Source organism: Onychostoma macrolepis, chromosome 08, assembly GCF_012432095.1.
Source record: "Onychostoma macrolepis isolate SWU-2019 chromosome 08, ASM1243209v1, whole genome shotgun sequence".
NCBI classification, from domain to species: Eukaryota; Metazoa; Chordata; class Actinopteri; order Cypriniformes; family Cyprinidae; genus Onychostoma; species Onychostoma macrolepis.
Window position 1 is genome coordinate 19,272,227 of NC_081162.1, and position 21,541 is coordinate 19,293,767.

Sequence of the window (21,541 nt, forward strand, 5' to 3'; positions counted from 1 at the left end):
TTGTGTCATTCTCAGATGAGGATGAAGGTCATGTGAGCAGTCTCATGTCTTTCCTCTTATGCTTTTCATGTTTATTTTTGTCTTGAATGCAGGGTGAATGGCTTGCGTTCATGTTAATTTGACTTTGGGAGCCCAAACAGGGTTATTGCATTGCTACCCATGTGAAAATGTAAATGGCTGAGCATTCCTCCTCAGTGGGACACCAGACGTAAAGGGATGGAGAGGTAAAAGGCATCGGGCAGAACCCTGGCGGAGTGGTTTATTATCCCGACGAAGAAGTGATGGTGTGAAACGAGAGCTCTTTATCAGAGGCACTGGAGTGGAGGAGAGCTTTTTAATCATGGCCTAAGAGGGGTGAAGGGTTTTTATCATAATTGAAGTCTTTCCAGGGCTAATTGTGGCTATACGTCATTGTCTGAGAGCACGCCTAGAAGCAGATGCGGTAGGGATGTGATGGAGAAGAGTTAGTCAAGAAAAAGACGACTTGAGGTCTGTCATCGAGGGAGCGAGGCTTCATACAGTTTTCATCACTCTATCAAAATGCATAGATCTCCATCACAGTCAGATGATGATAATGAGCTTTCATTGAACTCCACAGTAAATGTTCTGAAAGGGTGAAACTCATTTAATCTAGAAAAAAACTTGTCTGATGAATTTTTTTTTTTTATAGGTGAATTCATTTCCAAGAAAGACGATGAAATTCTTTGAGTTACAGTGGACTTTGCTGACATCAGTTTTGAGAATAAATAGTGGACGTCTGCAGGGAAAGGTCAGTGTAGCTCATTTCAACTTCCTTTTACCTATTAGATGAGGTTACTGTCCCAGTCACCCGTTAGTACTTATGCTCACGGCCAGTTTTAACCACCCCAGACTGTTTTGGACAATGTTTCGTTATCTATGCCCTTAAGATGGTTAGAAAAGGTTATTAAATGGGGACACTTTGTCTCTCTCTGGAGAAAACTCATTGTTCACTCAGTAGGACACCTTGGTAAGAAGGGGAAATGTAACTGGGGACAGACATAATGCACTTTTCTAGAATACACTGCAGAAACATTTACATTCGTGATTTACTGAATGCAACTTATTAACTTTTTAATTGTGTAGTGGCAAGTGTGTGGAAAGGGTTTTTCTTTTCTTTTTTTTTAAAGAAATGAATACTTTAATTCAGCAAGGATGGATTAAATTGATCAAAAGTTACAGTATGACATTTATAATGTTATAAATGTTTCTAATAATAAGAAATGTTTCTTGAGCACCAAATCAGTATATTAATGATTTCTGAAGAATCGTGACTCTGAGGACTGGAGTAATAGCCGCAGAAAATTTAACTTTGCCATCACAGGAATACATTACATTTTAAAATATATTAAAATAGAAAAAAAGTTACTTAACAGTTAAAGTTACGGTTTTACTGAGTTTTTGATCAAATAGATGCAGCCTTGGTGAACATAAGAGACATCTTTCAAAAATATATATAAAAAAAAGAATACTTTCTTACGCCAAACTTATCAATGGTAGTCTTTATTCACAGTAAAAAACGCAGTGTCATTTTAACACTTAAAGTGTCAATTTTAACACTACTAAAGATCATATATGGTCCCAATCTAGTGTTAAAAGTACACCACTCATAGTGTTGAATTTTTAGTGTTAATATAGCACCTTACAGTGTAGAAAAATTACACTCTGAGTGTAAATTGTTACACTTGCAATTTGTTGTTCAAATTTTACACTATGGGGTATTTAACACCCCTGATGTTGTTTTAATCCTTTAAGTGTTATTAATAAAATATTATTTTCAGTGCAAATATAAAAATGCTATTGTATGGTGTTAATGTCTTCAGACAGATGTACAAATTCCAACGTTTATTTAACAAATGGGGAAAGTGGCAACTTTAAAGCATATACCAGATGTGTAGAGGTTAATTAGTCAGTCACATTCATTAAGTGTTGCATGGAAACATAAAATAGTTAATAAAACACATAAAATCATCAAATTTACCTAGACATTAACAAACATGACAGGCAGATTTGAACAAGATTGCAGCAAGATACTTGTCGACAGTTGTGTAGCATCCATGAATGATGTTCCTTTTTGTCTCATCAGCAAGCAGGTATGGCTGTGTGGTCTCTTCTATGCAATCAAGGTGGTATTCTTGTTAGTGCCTGCAGATCGAAGACAAAAATAACAATTAAGGTCAGCTCTCCAATTGATTTTATTTTTATTAGTCTTTCATATACAACACATCTGCCAATATTTTGAGGCAGACAATAGGTACTGACAGAAATGCACCTTTTTGAAGATGTTTTTCAGCTTGATAGGAGGACATTTTTCCAGGTCCCTTGCAGCCTTGTGGTGATGGTGGAACCAAATGAAGTAGGAGACAAATTGATGCAATATCACTGTCCCATTCTAAATAACAGATATGACAACTTCAGCAAAAAATGCATGAACACAGAATAAAGATAATAAATGAATATAGATAATCTTATTCTGAAATATAGTCTAACCTTATAAGCATCGGTTTCATCCTCCTTTACAGCTGATTCCGAGGTCAATTGTGTCCTTGAAGGTCTTGGGAAAAACCAGGAACTTGGCTTCTTGGAAAAAATCAAAAATCAAAAATAATGACAATATCTCTCTCAGGAACCATTCTGCTAAGTTGATTGTGTAGTCACACTGTGGCTCTGTTCACACCTGGCATTAGCATGCATCTTGGGGGATGCACAAGTGAACAAACACAAGATGCATATGGCCACATTGTTTTATTACAGGGTTAGTTCAAAAATGAAAATTCCATGGTTTACTCAACCAAGACTTTCGTTATCTTTGAAACACAACTGAAGATATTTTAATAGAATATAGCCACTTTGATACTTCATAAACTTCATGAACTAATCAATACATATAATGTGGTTTAGTCAGGCCCGGCGCCAGGATGTTATGGCTGGGGGGGCATTTCAATCCCATGGGGGGGGCGCCACTTCTTACATGCGCAATGACAAAACAGGCACGGGCGCCAGCGCGCGCACATAAAAAAGTTAATCGTTTTTTAAAGTAAAGTTTTAAAGATATGTTTTAAACGTTTGCTGCATGAATTAAAAATAACTTTTATAAAATTGCATTTTTTAGAAAAAAAAAAGAAAAAAAAGGCAGGCTAAGGCCAAGTCACATTTTATTATTACATTCATGTAAAATGCTGGTAAATAAAGCTAAATGTTTACTTACATTATAAATACAGATAAACATTTCTAAAAACTTTTTAGTTGTTCTCACTTGATGATAAATACTTTAAATTTAACTGTATTCAGAAAACAAATGAAAAATAGAAGGCTATAAGTAGCTAGTTAAACTAATCCTTTAAATTTTAAGGTATTCAGGACAGAGCAACATAAATATCAGAAAATATACGCAGCTATACAATTAAAGGACAAAGTTTTACATATGCCATTATAATTTGTTTTATTTTATATATTGTATACAATTATAAAATAAAACGCAAATTATAATCGGGCCTGTTTTAGGCTTTTCCATTTTTTTATATTTTAGACGGTGTCACGGTGATGAGAAAAATGACTCGCCATGTCCTCATTGTACATGCTTTTAGAGAGAAATGCGTCTTTACCGATTACATAATGAAAGGGTTTTTACTATCGATTTGAATTATTTCGTTTTAAAATGGTAATTTAAAGCTTTCTATAGACATATGTATCACATCTGTGAGTCAGTTTCGCTGAGTTTCGGTTCATCATTGTGAAGCGCTCCTGTTCAAGACCGGCAGAAAGCGCATCCTCTGTTTTCCTATTTTGTTGATATTGTGAATGCACACAAATAAAAGTAGACCCTTTAAAGCTCCGAATGATGTATTTTTCTTACCATAATGAGCAAAAATTACGGTGTAGGCCTGTTGTAAGTTGTTTCTACTGTAAGAAAAAAATGCAAGTGATCGTGCTGGTGCCTCCATGTCCGGCAGAGCGCGCTTCAGCTTACACTCTCCACACAAACTGTTGGATATGCGTCTAACAGCGCACATTTATATAGATTAAACATTTAAACTAACATTGGGATATGCTTGAACTGTTTTATATCTAAATATTGTATTTTAGGCAAGTCGTGATGATTTGATACAGCTAAATTAATCAAACACAGGCTGATTAACTCACTGCTGCCGCTGGCTGCTTGGTCCTTGCTTAAAAAAATGCATTTAACGAACAAAAAATGCTCCATTCGTTTTTCTAAATTAACTTTATAAAAAAACAAAACAAAAAACAATCACTTTTCCATTACATACAAAACTGAACTATTTTAATAACAGTAGCTAGTCTGTTTTGGGAGAAGGGGAAGACGTAAGGGAAGTGCGTACCCACGGAAGAAATTAATTCGCCCCTGATTGCATTAATATAACTAGAATTTTTACAAGAGTTTGTTACCATTTTAAAGCACGACATGAAATACGGTGAGTCTGGTAAATCGTGAATTAAAGGTCATCAGAGCTCGTGCAGCCAGCAGCGCCAGAGAAACTGCGATGACCGCCCCCTTCAAAAAAATATATATAAAACCTTGTATATAGTCTAAATATGATTAATATTTTTTGTCTTGTCCTCATTATCGTTGAGAAAACCTAATTCTAAGATAAAAGCTTATTTTACGATGATCAGTGAATTATGTGCAAACAATCACTAAGCAAAGAAGATTTTAATATCTATCTTAGGGGTGTGCAATATAGACAAAAAAAAATAATATTTTGGGGATAGATAGATAGATAGATAATGACGATATTTTACTGAGTGTACTGAGCTGCAGGACTGCAGTGGGCAGCTGACTCCTAAAGTTTTTGATATTCTTAAAAATAAAGCCTTTTTTCCCTAGAATATCATTATCATTAAAATCATTATCAACAAAATTCATCTTTGCAATGCAGAGGAAACACAGAATCTGCATCTGAAGTGGCATTCAGATGTATTTACACAGTTTAATGCAAGACATGAATGCATTTAACCTGCAGTTACAAATGCATTAATGTTTTGATATTTTAATCCTAAAACACTGAATACTGATATTTGAAATTATTTTAAAAATATATACTTTAAATGTGAAATTAAAACCGCCAATAGGTGGCAGTAAGTCATTGTTATTAAGTGATTCATTGCGATTGAACCGAATCATTTAAACGGTTGATTCATTCAGGAACGAAACTCGGTCATGTTGCTCAGAGACTCAAAACACTGCTGTAGCTGATGTGTTTGGAACCATTTTTTGTTGGCTAAATAGAGCAAAAATAAGCAATATGGTGTCTAAAACGTAAGTCTATTAATAACTTATTGTTTATTGAACTGTTGTATAAACTCAATATCACATTTGTGATTTTTGCCGGGGGAAAAATGGCACTCTTCGTGTGATATTGAATAACTATATGAAATTATATATATATATACATATTTTCTGCCACATCTTGAATTTTGGGAGCATTCTGCATTTTATTAGACTGAATCATGCAGTGAAAGAATGCACTCAGTCAGTCTAGCTAGTGTTTAAGCACTCATAGCTCCTCTTATAATCTGTATGATAAATGAATCTCTTACTTTTATCGTACATATGTCTGCACTTTTATTGCTTACTGCTTATGCGCAAGTCTGAACAAAATTCAGCGATGACTAATCTGGCCGCCTCTGATTGGCCATTGCATTCCTAAGCTCAACAGAATCGTGTGTGATTGGTTATGATGAGTAACACTGTACAAACGCTTAAAAATAAAATACGATGTAACATGAGCAGGTCTGAATTTAATACAGCCATCGAATTTTTCATTTAATTTTCATTTTCACTAGTTCAGTGTTTCAAGTATTATAGTTTTATCGAAAAACCAAAACCAGCAGCCCAATTATATATTTTGGGTGTTATGAGGGGTCCCTTAATGCTTATGGGAGGTCCGGGACCCCCCCCCCCTCAATTCGAACACTGCGGGAGACTCCCGCGAAAATTACAACGCGTTCTATGGAGTCACTAAAGGGACATATTGTTAGCCACACCCTAGCCATAGCCTGTTACATTACAGTACATGCAGTTTCACTTACTAGCAACAGAGTAGGACGACGGTGAATGATTTGCAGATCCTGAGCACCACTGACAAACATCTTGTAAAAAGTGTGGTAAGTAGCTACTGCCGCTCCATAGTATAAACGTGATCGCAAATCTCCAAAGTGAAAGTAAGCGTTTCAATGCCCCTCATATTAATAAACGGCTCACTGATGCCAGAGGTTAATATACAGTATAAGGTTAATTACCCAACGATATAATTGCAAGAGAAAGTATTGGAATATATATTTTTGAGCAGTTTAATACCTTGAGCAGTTGATTTATGCTAATTGATGGACTGCTAGGTTAATAAGTGATGTCATTCTGTTATGTTTATTATATTCATATGTTTCAGCATGTTACAATCATTATATGGCGTGAGTTAAGATACCTATCTTTAAATAAATTAAAGGGTTTATTATACAGATTAAAAGCGTGAATGGTCTCTCTCTCTATCTCTGTTTATGGGTGTGCATGCATACAGGGAAGGGGTGCTATTTTCGAATAATCGAATAATTCCCAGCGATTTTCGAATATTACTTTTGCTTTAAATGCCCATCCCTACTTCAGACCTCATCTTCAGTGCCAGAATGAAGGCCAGAGGATCTGTCAACGAACCAAAATGAAAGAAGCTAAAAGTACATATATAACATAAATTGTAAACACATTCCAAGAATTGTTTTACATGTAAAATCACCTTATTTCAGGAAATCGAACCCGCATTAGAAACTTTCACACAGCCTAACGTTGCATCTCTACACCTCACGAACTTAACACTGTAAACCTGACAAAAACACTGGCAGTTAGTAATTTCCAAATGTGTTCACCACCAATCATATTTTGAGTAAAATTGTCAACAAAAAGTATTTCTCCCGTGTAATTTTATAAAGAGAAAAGCAATCGTCGTCGCTTTGCGAGGCAGCAGTCCTTGAAGGGTGGAGTCCGATCAATTCGGCGGTTTTTTTTTTAGTGTAAAAGTGAAATTACATAAATATTACACCATGTAATAACGCTGAACATGAGTACTGTTTAGCACTGTAGATTGTTAATTCAACTCTTTGGGAATTAATAACTTTTAACACTGCAAATATTACACTGCTGATTTTTCTTGTATAATATATATTAGGGATGCATACTTTATCACAAATATTTATATAAAATATTTTATTTATAAAATATTAATTGGTTATGTATTTTTCTTTCTTTCATTTTTTTTATACACTCATAGCATACACTCAAAATCATTTGAGCTATTTTTTTTATTTATTTAGGCATAATATTATTTTATATATACTTTTAATATCGGTCATAACATGAAAATAATTATCGGCACATCTAATGAATATATGAAGAGTTTATTTGCAAAAACAGAAAATCATGTTTTTTATTGTTATCTCATGTTTTTATTGTGTTTTATTTTGTTGTGCTGTATTTTTTGTTATTTTTTTAACCTAATCAAAAAAATAAATAAAATAAAAACAACAACTGCGTTTTGATTGAGTTTAATTGGAATGCACAATGAAAAAACATGATTTTTTAAAATTGTTAAAAACTGAGTTATCTGTTTTTGCAAATGAACTCTTCATATATAACAAGATCCATATCCTTTAGAAAGTATTAACAGTATAAAGGAAATGCGTTTGAAGTGACATTGACAAGCTTTTACTCACACTGTTAAGTAAAACATTGTTTAGTGCATTGAGAGAAAGCTGTTTCTGTCCCATCTAGCAGCCAAGCCAATGAACCAGATGGCTGTGAGCAAGACAGAGAGTAGTTATTCTGCTCCATCCCTTTGACCAGCACTGCCTCAATTATCAGACTGACGTTTCATTAGCTTCAGCAGCTGATGCCACAGTGGAGGAGCACTGAAGTGTGGTGAGAAGAAGTGAAGGTAAAAACGACTCATGCTAGTTGCTAACCTAGGCTGCTAATTTTAGGAACCGTTATATTAAATCCCAAAAATTCCTAAGCCAGGGTTACATTTGCTATCAAAGCCTTGGAAATTTAGTTGACGGTTGAAACAGGCTTTGCGTGTGTACTCTGAGAGAGGTTATCGCAGGGCTAAGCCCAGGGAAAGTGGCAGATTTAAAGGATTCAACCCCAAGATGCTGTTGAGCTATCACGGATGACAGGCCTCTTCCTCTGCTGTCAATTTCAGCGAGAGATTAAACCCAAGAATAAAGCTTGGACCATAAAATTTCAAGACTTTGGTACCTCTTGTCAAGACTTTGTCATAGGCTATCTCTGAACCATCATTTGAATTTCACTTTTGAGTCCAGTGATATTAATTGCTTTTCTATCTATAAACAGATTGTTGTTGACATGGCCTCGGGTGAGCGAGGCAGACTTATCAATTCTCTAAAGGCACTAAAGTGTAATCTTCAGTCCTTCCCAATGTGAGAAAATCAATACGTTCAGCTGGAATCCTGAACAGAGGGTTTAATTACAGCTCAGGGTGCTTGTAGAAAGACAAGATGCTTTGGGAATGCATGTCAGATTGGTTGGATTCATTCAGTGTGTGCATTTTTGGAATAAGGTTGTGTTTAAAGCATCTTTATAACAGTTAACAAGGCAAACCTGACATGTTTTATTTGAATGTACGCTTACATAAGAAAAAAATCAAAGCTGAAATTATGGCATATTAAGTCAAAATTATGAAATAAATATAAATTCTGAAATAAAAAGTAAAAAAAAACAATTAGAAAATTAAAGGGGATACTTTTTTAAAATTATGGCTTTTTATCCATTTAATTAATTGTGGCATTTATATGTCATAATTATGTTTTATTTTATAATGCCAATCTTGATATTTTGATTTAGTATGTTATAATCTCATAATTATGACTTATCTCATGATTTCGACTTGTGATTTTTTTATGTGGCATAAATGGGCTTCCATAGAAACCTCATTAGCAAGTCTTCATCTTTATACTTTACCATTCCCAGTCCATTATTAAGCTTCAAAATGATCACAAAATAAGGATATAATTTGCAATTTTCATATTTTTGAATATTTGACTTGTATTGAATGAGGGCAGAGAAGAGAATTAGAGCTTTAAGAAAGCTCATAAAGTCTTATTAAGACAGATCTGGAATTGGTTTAATGATGTCTAATAGAGGGCGCAATCACACATTTAATGCAAAGATCCCTTTTGGCACAGTGCATAGAAATGAGTCAATTACGTATTCATTAGCAGCGCAGACAGACTGTAAGTGCAGCGTGAATTGCATGGAGTGTTTGTCTTGATAGCAATGTTTAAAAAGCTACTAATAAAAACTGTTTTAACTGCCTAAATGCACAGTTTAGAAAGCTGGGTGTTCAGGATAGTTTACTCATTTACTCACCCTGTATGACATATATTTCTTCTGCAAAACATAAATAATTTTTTTGTAGAACTGTTTTTTTATTGTTGTTGTTGCACCCGATTGACTTTCATTTTATGGTGAACTGTGCCTTTAATATTTTTGCAGAAGTGATATCATATTTCTCCCACATCTAACAGTTCTGTGGTGGGCAGCAAGAGCTACAAATAGATCCGTTTTCCTGTTTTGAAGAGTGCGATGTGTTTTGTGTGCTTTAAAAGAGCTTTCAGGTCAGATGTTTCCCTCTCTTTTCTCATTCTTTGTCACTTTTTCTATTCTCTCTCACCGCCCCTCCCCTGCCTTCTCGCGCTGTCACCCTTTACGTTGTCCGTCGGCGGCGCACACAATTACAGGCTCTGATTGCTATCAGCCAAGGTTGGGGGGCTTACAAATTAGGGGATAAATAGGATTTCCTACATGCTGGATGGCAAAGGCCAGGGAATGGTAATGAAAAACTATACATCACAATCAGCGCGACAATCCTATTCATACAGCCAGGCATTACACTCACTCTTCATAATAATAGCCAAATGACAGTCACGGCCGTAAGGCAGCAGCGAGACGCTCCCCATAAGCATCTCCCATCTGAACAACATCTATGCCCAGGCTTTATTGTTATGCCTTGGTGTGATGCCATTTGCACGCTTTTTGAGAGAACTTGATTTATTTCTTCATTGTTATATCCCATGAGTTTATGGGAGGGCTTTTTCTGTGTTTCTGTGAAACTGGCTTGTGGTTTATTGAAATATAGCTGGATTTGAGCTGAATTTTTATGATTTAGGACTGTTAAAAAATGTGTCTTGTCTCCTCAGGAGGAGGAATATTGCTGTGTGACCATTTTAGGTTAAAGTCTGTTTCATTTATAAACATTTTGAGTTCTTGTTTGTCACACGGGTGCATGCTTATACCCTAAAACACAAAAAGTGTGACAAAATATAGAAAAAGTTAACTTTTTACACTGTTCTGCACATCCCCTATGGCTTATTTTAAGCTTCAATTTGCATTGCAGAGCCCTAAAACTTAACAGACAGAGAAAGGAAAGTTAACCACTCTTGTTTCTCTGTCACTCTGGCTGAGGGACAGACATTCTCGAGTAGATGAAGACTCATTTACTTCCACAATCAGTCGCAGAAGAGCCAATCTGTCCCACAAAACACGCACACACTCATTCTCGCACACAGAGGTTGTCAGACTGCTGTAGGACTGAATCCACAGACCCACTCAGACCACAATTACTTGCGCTATAATGAGAAACTCGAGTCTGCCCACTTCAGTATCGGACTGCCACTAGGAGGAGATGGAGTCAATTAGAATGCATTGCACTGACAATGCAAACTCATTCACTTAGCCTGCCTATTGACAACCTATCATGGCATCCCTCAGAGAGGATGTTATAGTAATTGGCTCTATTTTTATTTTTGGTAGTCAGTGGTCTAAGAAGCATCACAAAATGTTTTCTGCTCAGCACATCTCCTCAAACTTGTGTAGTTTTTTTTCGACTTATGTTTTGGTGAAGTTTTCTATTCTTACAGAGCCACTCTGAATCTGTTTTAGCTGACTGGTTTACAGTTACACTACAGTAACCTATGGTCTGCAGTATTACTGATTATTAATTGTAGCTAGTTTAGATGAAAACCCTGTGTTTAATGGCATACTGATCGTGTTTAGACCAGTGGTTCTCATCCTTTTTGACTCCATGGCACTTCATTGTATTTTTGGTACTTCTGCTGTAATGACAAATCTGCTGACTTTCAAACTTGTTTTCAAAAAAAAAAAAAAGTTCATTAGCATTTCCATTTTTCATGGGCAGTTAGTTTGCTTGAGTCATTTCAGTCATTTTATTTATTTATTTTTTTTCAATTTACCTCTCAAATATAAGGAAGAGGATTAGGGCCAAGCAATAATAAAAATGAAAACCATCTCAATATTAAAGTCATTATAATGTGAGATTAAACTCATTAAATTTAGATAAAAAAAAGCAGTTTTACAAATTCTGCCTCTCATTTGCCACCCCAGTTGAAGAATGACCCAATTGACTAGGGTTCAAATCAGCTTTTGGCCAAACTCGCTCTTCTTCCTTTTCTCATCACATAATCACATATCACATCAGAAAAGTGGAAATCAATTGCCTAACGAGTGTTTAATAATACCATATTAAATGGGTAGGTATAGGGGGGAGGGCTTTGTTGTCCAACGATGTTATTCTCAGCATTTTATTTGGATATTTTTCCTCAAAATTAAATTTGTAAGTTTTCTCAAAACACAACGACTTTATTCTCGAACTTTTATGAGTTTATTCTCAACATTTCATTTGGACTTTTTTCTTGAAATTTAACGAACCTTTTCTCAAAACACAGTAACTATTCTCAAAATTTAATGAGTTTATTCTCAGCATTTTATTTCGACATTTTTTCTTAAAATTTAACAAACCTTTTCTCAAAACACGACTTTATTCTCGAACTGTAATGAGTTTATTCTCAACATTTTATTTAGACATTTTTCTCAAAATATAACAAGTTTAATCTCGCATTATAATGACTTGAATCTTGAGATGGTTTTATTTTTTATTATTGCTTGGCCATAATCCTCTTTCGTACAAATAGCAATTTCTACATTATAAAATATTTTAGCTTGACGTAACTTGAAAAATGTATATGAGAACCGTGTTTCTTAAATAAAAATGACAGTTGTTGAGAGAACCGATTAAAATAAAAATATGATGTCAGCTTACATCTTGATTTGTGTCTGTTCTAGTTTATTTTAAAGTTTTTTTTGTGTGTGTCTTATTTTCAATAATTTTAAGCAATTTTTTGGCCTCCTTGGAAGTATGTTGAGTCCCTCTTGGGTCCTGGTTCCCTGGATTGAGACTCACTGGTTTAGACTGGCTCACATAACTGAATGTATGGTTTTCCTCTCTTGTTCTCCCTAACTAATCCAGTTTTCTACTTGAGTGATAAAAGATTCCCTGATTTGCTTTTTGGGAATCATCTGATTATAAGATGATAAAAAATGTGCACCTAGGGCCTCTTTAGCTTCTGGCAGCCTCAAGAGAGATCAATCACATTTTATCAAATTCTCAGAGAGATAAAAGGCACATACACACATAGCACAAATACACACACACTTATAATTTATCACCAAGGTGACAAGAAACCTGACAGCATTTCGATCAATACCGCAAAGAGTAATCGGCGATAGAACGACTTGGGACAATGGCCCGCACTTCCCCTTGTGAGGCCATAATAGATTGGCTGAGGAATCTGATGCCACCAAGACACTGAAGAATCTGATGGCATGGGACACAGTGAGGTGACTGAGATAAAGGAAAGATAGCAAATATGTCTAGGTTTTTAATCTAGGACAGCAGAGGGATTATGTTAAAGCTATTATCAACACGATAGATAAAAGTGCTTATCTATTTTTTTTATTTTTTTTTAATTAATTGCTGTTTTCATTGGAACAGTATTTTGTATTTCAATACTTAAAATCCCAAGATAAATCTTCTTTTTAGTGAATCACAACTAATGTAGTCAGATTTGCAAACAAATGATTCTATATGAAGTGGTTCTTTTGTAGTGAGTCAAAACATACAACGCGACCAATGTAATCTGATTCGCAAACAAATGATTCTTATGAACTGGCTCTTTGTAGTGAATCAAAAACATATAATGTGACCAATGTAGTCCGATTCCCCAAAAAAATGACTGTTATGAGTCGGTTATTTTAATGAACTTTTCAAATAGATGTTATTGATCTGAATCCAGCTGGAAAAACTGTATTCACATAGAAACGATGTATATGTGTGGGACGGGTGTGTGTATTTTGTTTGTAAAAAAACATGGAAATTATCATTGAAACTCACATGAATCAAGTAGAGTGCTTGACAATCTAAATTGCATAGAATTTGGAAATATGTATGGATGCCTAATCCTAATATTGATGCCCTAACTTATTAATATTAGTTAAAATGATTGTTTGGGTATTTAAAAAAAAAAAAAAAAGAGTACAGTCGTGGGTCTTTTTCTTTACCAGTTCAGACCAGCATACTGTCAATAAATCTCAGTGAATCATTATTCCATCACCAGTGGGCAGAAGAGTGCATGCCTGTGTGTAATGGACTGTGGGAAGGGCCAGAGATGAGACTTCTTTCTTGGGTATGTTGGCTCATAGTCTTCATCATATTGTCCCAACAGAGAACTGACTCATCCATCAGTTCCCTTCCTGCTCATCCATCAAAAACCACCAACTTGCAACCACAAACACACACACCTGGCTTGTTCTAGACCACAGGAACCAATGAAGAACAGCGGGGATTGCTTAATGTCACACTCGCTCACTTTCACGCTCTCATTCATGTGTGGTGAGACGGATACAATCGTTATAACTCGTTCTCCTCAAACTGAAATGGGATGTAAACGTACTCCCCACAGTTGTGAGGTCAGCCAGTGGGATGTTCAAAAAAGTTTTACAATGCTCTTGGTCAGTGTCACCTCGACTGCCCTACGCAGCCAGAAATCGATCCACCAAAACAGTCCACTGAAGAGATGAGCGAACTGGCTAATTCACTATCGATCTGGACATGGAGCGATACTTCTCTCTCTTCAGTTGTTATGGAGTATCCGTTATGGTTCAGTTCTCAAACCAGTGCAGAAAAAAAGAGATATGTTGTATTCCACAAAGTAGCTCCTGCTCTTGAAAGTGTCTTTTTCAATCAGCTCTCCGGTTCACACTTGAGCTTGTAATAGTTATACACTAGCATTCAAATGTTTGGGGTCAGTAAATTTATTTATTAGTGCTGTCAATCGATTAAAAAAATTAACTAATTAATCACAAAAAAAATTTCTGAAATGAATCGCGATTAATCACACCTACCATTAAAGATTTTAAATGTAGGCTACTTTTATATTGCAATAATTTCACATTCAATCTTCAAATTAATGTAGAAACAACATAAAGACAGTATATTTTTAATATTTGTTTAATTGAATCTTTTTTTATGACTGAAGGCGAGTATCATTGATACCAATACTACTGATGTCTCTAGGAAATTGCCCCCCCCCAAATATTTAACCATTGTACACTATATGTAATGTTGACTATACTAACATTGCAGTATAATTGAGAGCTATACATTTGAACATTTATTACACTTTAAAAATTAACAACTTTTAATTTAAGTGAACTTAAAACAATTTTCACATAAACCAATTTTTTTTTTTTAAGTAATATTTACCTGTGCCCTTCAGCAAGTAGGAAATATACAGAAATTGAATTAAGTTATCAAACACTAAATTCTAAATTAAATATAGATGAATCCTTAAAGCTACACAAGTTATTGATTTCCTCTTTTTTTTTTTCTTTTGTTCTTTGATTAACAGACATCATAGCACCTGGGTTATTAGGTTATTTTGGCTGCTATTATTTTAAGAGCTGCCACTGCGGAACGTGACACGAATCTGACAAGCATGCTCATAGATTCATTCACGTTTTAATATGGAATGATACAGGCTGCAGTGTGCACCGCTGTATTTGTGCATACAGTTGAAGAGTATGTGCTATAAGCACAGTATAACGGCTGACAGGACAGGAAAATTCGTTTTTACTGACATATGGCCTGACACCATCTTATTTGACCACAGGTCACTGATGTTCTACTGAATCTCCTTGTCACCTGTACTGTTTCAGCGCTCGTTTGACTAGCGCCTGTCGCTAAAGTGGAGTGTGCATCTGAAAAGTCTCCTGTTCGATGTGGTCGTAAAGATGTTCTGCATCTAAATAAATGCATTTCTTGTCAAGGATAGAGACAGAAGCAGCAGTTGTGAATGGGGTGGCCAACCCTAGCTCCGACCCTGCGTTAACTGCGTTAAATATTTTTTACATTTATCGCCTGCATTAACACGCTAATTTTGACAGCACAATTATTTGTTTGTTTGTTTTTGGAAGAAGTTATAATATTACTTATAATTGCTAGGGGAAGTATAAGGATTTAATATATTGTGTGTGTATATATATATATATATATATATATATAAAAGGATGCATTAAATTATTCAGATGTGACAGTAAAGACATTCGTAATGTTTTATACAAGATATAAAAGATATATAAAAGATTTATATTTCAAATAAATGCAGTACTTTTGAATGTGCAATTCATCAGAAAATCCTGAAAAAACCCTCATCATGGTTTCCACAAAGATTTCAAGCCGCACAACTGTTCTTAACATTGATAATACTAAGAAATGTTTCTAAAGCTCTAAATCAGCAAATTATAATGATTTCTGAAGGATCATATGACACTGACAACTGGAGTAATGATGCTGAAAATTCAGCTTTACATCACAGGAAGAAATTACATTTATTTATTTATTTTAAATAGAACACAGATATCTTAAATTGTAACAATGCTTCATAGTATATTACAGTTTTTACATAATATTCTTCAAAAACATTTTTATCAAATGAGTTGGTGAGCATATAATACTGACATTGAAAATATTGATTTTATTTTTTATTTTTGAAATGTGTGTAATATTTTATAGAAAATCTAAATTATAGTACAGTTATGTTACACAACTATACAGTATACAGTTATAAAACTATATGGGTATTCAAGGGCAGGCTTTAAGATGGTTTAGATCCTACCTGTCCGATCGCTACCACTTTGTTTTTTTAAATGGGGAGTCATCTCAATTATCACCAGTAAAGTATGGAGTACCACAAGGATCTGTCCTAGGTCCTCTGCTATTTTCAGTATACATGTTGCCCCTTGGTAATATTATTAGAAAATACGGGATTAGTTTTCATTGTTATGCTGATGATACTCAACTATATATCTCAACAAGACCAGATGAAACTTCTAAGCTAACAGAGTGTGTTCAAATGTAAAAGATTGGATGACCAATAATTTTCTTCTATTAAATTTGGATAAGACAGAGATATTACTTATTGGACCAAAAAACAGTACACAGAATCTCTTGGATTACAATTTGCAACTAGACGGATGAACTGTTACTTCCTCTACAGTTGAAAATCTAGGTGTTATATTCCTTTGAAAATCATATTTCCCATGTTACAAAAACAGCATTCTTCCATCTTAGAAACATTGCCAAGCTTCGAAACATGTTACCTGTTTCTGATGCAGAAAAGCTAGTTCATGCATTCATGACCTCTAGACTGGACTATTGTAACGCACTGCTAGGTGGTTGTCCTGCGTCTTCAATAAACAAGCTTCAGGTGGTCCAAAATGCGGCGGCTATAGAGTCCTTACCAGTTCAAGAAAATATGATCATATTGCCCCAATTTTACGGTCTCTACTCTGGCTGACTATTAAGTTCCGTATCAGTTACAAAATATGATTACTTACCTATAAGACCCTTAATGGTTTAGCTCCTACGTACTATAACTAGTCTTCTATCTCGCTACAATCCATCCCGCTCCCTAAGGTCGCAAAACTCTGGACTTTTGGTAGTACCTAGGATAGCAAAGTCCACTAAAGGAGTTAGAGTTTATTCGCATTTGACTCCCAAACTATGGAATAGCCTTCCTGATAAATTTCGGGGTTCAGACACATTCTCTCAGTTTAAATCTAGATTAAAGACACATCTCTTTAGCCAAGCATTCATATAATGCGTCTCATAATCTTGTACTGCAGTTATACCTGATCAAATGCCCATTATTATTCTTTAGCTTGGGTTGAACAAATCATTTTTGCTTGGTTGGAACAGCAACTACGCTAATTATTTCTCTATTTGTTTCTCTGTTTCTGCCACGGGATTGACATCCTGTGGTAACTAGGGATTACACAAGCTTCAATCTGGATCCAACCTTTAAAAGATCTGAGAAGACATGATGCCAACCCCTCAGAGGACCCCAGATGATGCCAACCCTGAAACAACACATAGCAACATATAATCACTGCTGTTAAGTGTTCATCGTGTGTTTGATTACGTCATTAACTGATTTTTACCGTACATTTCTGCCATATGCACATCAACTTGACATAGTCACCACTGATAAGCTACTACTAAATATCTTGTAGAAACTTAATTTCCTGTAAAGCTGCTTGGCAACGATTTGTATCTTGAAAAGCGCTATACAAATAAACTTGAATTGAGTTGAATTATATACAATATATGCATATATATTGTTACTATATGCTTTCTTTGAATAGCATGTTAACATGCTGATAAACTTCTCTTTTTGTGTTCCACAGAAGAAAGACAATGAGGTTTACGAAGGTTTACAGTGACTTAATGGTGAGTAAATGATGACAGAATTAATTTTTTTGTGTGAACTATTTCTTTAAGTCCTTATTTGTTCATGCTTTCCATTTTCCAGATTATGGGTCAACAGAATCCTGTCATGGTAATATAGATGTGTTGCAGTTATATCAACATGATCCACCCCAGTGACCCTATCTGTGTGAGGTGAGGACATCCTGTCTACAATAATTAGAACTGTGTCATGTGTAAACGCGCAGTCGTCCACAACACAGAGGCATGCTCACCTCTGACACTTCACTGTCAGACGGTTTCCTGACAAACCTCAACACACGGCTTAACATTGTAGAGGTGAGGATCAACATCATCTGCCGCTGTAGAACTATTAAAGATGAAGGTAACATTCTTCAGGGATTGTCTCCGTTGCCTCCTTTAGTCCCAAAGGATTATTTAATCGCTCTGTCAACAATGGTTTTGAGAGACACAGGATTACTACAATACAGTTCATGATATTTGCTTTAGTCCTTTGAAAGTTTATGTCGGTGAAACGGGTAACGTGTAATATTCATTCTCAGTCTGTAAACATAAGCTCTCTCTCCTCCATCCCTCGCTCTGTGCCTGCATTCGTCTTTGCATCTCACCTCCGCCCTTCTTTCTCCGGTGTCACCTCTATCACAGTCTAATTGGAATTCTGTCACAAGGTAAATGCTTTGTGACCAGTTAGTGACAGGTGAGTCGTCCCACCACGAGAATCCTGGAGACAATCACCATCACCTGGACAGCACAGAGCGGGACAGAGGCGTTAAAGCCAGAGGGGGGCCATGCTCGGCACTGACCTGACACCTCCATCAGGACAGTAAGAGCCAGTTCGGAATGCCAGTGTGCCTGTAATAGACTATGTGACTGACTGACTGGATTCATACTAACCACATCCCTACTCATTTCCCTTGCCAATTAAATGGAGGAGATGTGATGCCTCGCTACCTCTCACAGCCCTCCCCCTCAACCGCCACCTATCTTGGACACAGGATAACAGGAGGTACTGTGGTTCTCTCTGTTCTGGATTTCTTGCTGCCCGTTATGACTTGCATTACATCCACAGGGCAGAGGAACCATTTCTTTCACTTTTTCAACAATAGCGGGAAAAAGCTGCAGAGGGGTTTAAATACCATTCCTGTCAAACGTAATATTTAAACAAATATTATTGTTTAATAATTTAAGTAAAGATCATGTTCTATGAAGATATTTTGTAAATTTCCTACCGTAAATATATCAAAACTTAATTTTTGATTAGTACTATACATTGCTAAGAATTTCATTTGGACAACTTTAAAGGTGATTTTCTCAATATTTCGATTTTTTGCACCCTCAGATTCCAGATATTCAAATAGTTGTATCTCGGCCAAATATTGTCCAGTCAATTTTGAAAAATTGACACTTAAGACTGGTTTTGTGGTCCAGGGTCACATATAACCTTCCTTTCCTAAAAACATGGTGACTTTTTCTGACTGTTAATTTTTTTTTTTTAATTAAAAAAAAAAAAAAAAAAAAAAGGACAACTGGGAAAGTATGGTGATAATATTTACCTGTGGTAAATATTAAAACATTTTTTAAATAAAAAAATACACAAAGATTAAAGTAAATATCTACTAAAATAATAAAAACAAAAAAACGTTCTGTTTCATTCTGTAAAAAAAAAAAAAAATCAATTCTGTCAAATTATTGCTTTGCCAAAATCTATATTAAATTAAACTGATTTTTCTTCTGAAATTTCTACCAAAGTGTGCACCACACACAGTTTTGTTCTTCACGTCAAAAAAGTAAAGTTACAAATGTTTGTTAATTTAGAGAGAAAAGTCATATAATGTTACTTTATTATTACTATATACTACGTAGTAATATAATTTTTTAAATACATTATAGATTATTATTTACTTTATTGTATTAGACTACTATACTGTTATAGGCTACTGCACCTCTGGCCCAGATAAACACAGCACAGTTCTAATAGTGCTGAAAAACATGACAACAGTTTAATAAGTGTGATTTCTTTAACTTTTTAATATGTAATATTTGCTGTGCAATTTTGTGTATTAATGAAAATTTAAATGTCAGAATTATATTTGATATGCTACACTGAAGTAAAATATTTTATTTGCATCTACATGTGTGCATAGAACAAGCAGTTTGGGAAATGGATGGATGTGCACTTTTCAACCTACTTCAAAACTGAGGTTTTTCATGATTTCCCTTAAGAACAGCAGTATAAGAGGTCAGTAAGGCGTGCCACAAGGTTCCTGACAGCTCTCATTTTTAACCCCCTCCCATCTGTGACTTTGCCTTAAGGCTCAGAGTTTGCCTCCACTAATTCGTGGTGACGTGGGATGAGGCCGCCCTTGCCAGGGATTGGCAAAGGCCGAGGGCCTCATCATGACAGTGAAGTGATGTGCCACAGCAGCTTGTATGTGCTAACATGCAGATGTCCTTAGTACTGCGGTAATTAGGCAGGAATAGCTTCCCCTTAGGTGGTGCTGCTCCCACTTAACATTTTACACAAGCCTGAAAAAGAGCAGCAGACTGATGTCTGCTACATTAGTCACACACAAATAGAGGAAAGGTTAAAAATGGCTGCGCTGCATCGCACCATCAAGCTTTCTATACGTGAATTAAACATTCTAAGGGTTCGCTTGTCAGAGTGGACTGCCAAAGCTATTTGCACACTGAGGAGATAATGCACACCGCATTGTTTTGTGCATGGCTGAATGAACCGTATAATTCCCCTTGTCTGTTTTCATGTAATTCAAATATTTTGTGTCTGTTGGATTCAAATCTTTTAGATCACCTCCTCCTTGCTTGACCCATCTGATCTTCCTGCCTCCTGCAATACTGCTGGATACCATTGACTCTCCTCTCGCCTTGTTTTGCTGATTACCTGCCACCTCCCGCCTGTAACAGTGTCGTCAGTGAAAACAGATGCGACACCAGGCAGGAAATCAAAGCTGAGAGGTAGCAAGCTGCAGTTCAGAGGCCTTTTCCACTTGGTCTCTTTCTCCCCTCAGACAAGTGAGGAATTTAGAGGCAGGCAGAATGTAATTTAACACAGGCCCTTGTGCCGTATAGATTACATATGATTGTAACTGGATGCATCTATAAAGTGATGATCTGATGATCTCTTTACTGTGCATTCATGAATGTGTGTGTGTGTGTGTGTGTGTGTGTGTGCGAGATTGTATTTTTGTGCGCGCACATACAATTCTTGCTTTGTTGTACAGACCCCAGATGTGCATTTTTATGTGAGAAGCACATCTGTGTAAAGCAGAAATCACGCTGATAAACAGGAAGAACTAATCGACTGGTCTTAAATTGTAGATTAGACCATGTAGATTTTTTTAAACTGGATTCTGGAAAAGTTGTTTGGGGGTCCACAGAAAATTTGAGAAAGCAAAAAAATGTTACAAAAATATTTTTTTTAAGACTGCCAAATTTAACATATTACTTTATTTTGTTTATTGTAATAAAATTTAATTACTATTTTAATTTAATTCAAATTTAAAACGGATTGGAAATAATTATTGAAATGAATAATGATTATTTTATCCTACTGACATAGAAAATAATTTGTGGCAAAATACTCTGCTTTAGAATCATATTTATTGTGAAAAGTGTTATACAAATAAATTAGCATTTAATTGATTCTTTTAGTTTTATACATCACACAACTCTCTAAAAGTAGGTATGCCATCAACTTAACACAATGAAATATTTAGCAGATAATATATGAATCATTTGCTTTGGCTTTACAATGATATAGAAGCTAATTTATTTAATTTCAGAAACAGCATGGTTATCATCACAATAACTATATTTTACATTATAAATGGGTT

At 35.4% G+C, this 21,541-nt stretch overlaps 1 long non-coding RNA gene across 1 annotated transcript; it reads left to right on the forward strand.

Annotated features, from left to right (window-relative positions):
• The first annotated feature begins 16,130 nt into the window (after positions 1–16,130).
• Positions 16,131–20,102, forward strand: LOC131545956 (uncharacterized). The gene is made up of 3 exons (XR_009272535.1): positions 16,131–17,693; positions 17,776–18,696; positions 19,835–20,102. It is a non-coding gene; the product is annotated as an uncharacterized LOC131545956 (long non-coding RNA).
• The last annotated feature ends 1,439 nt before the right edge of the window (positions 20,103–21,541 follow it).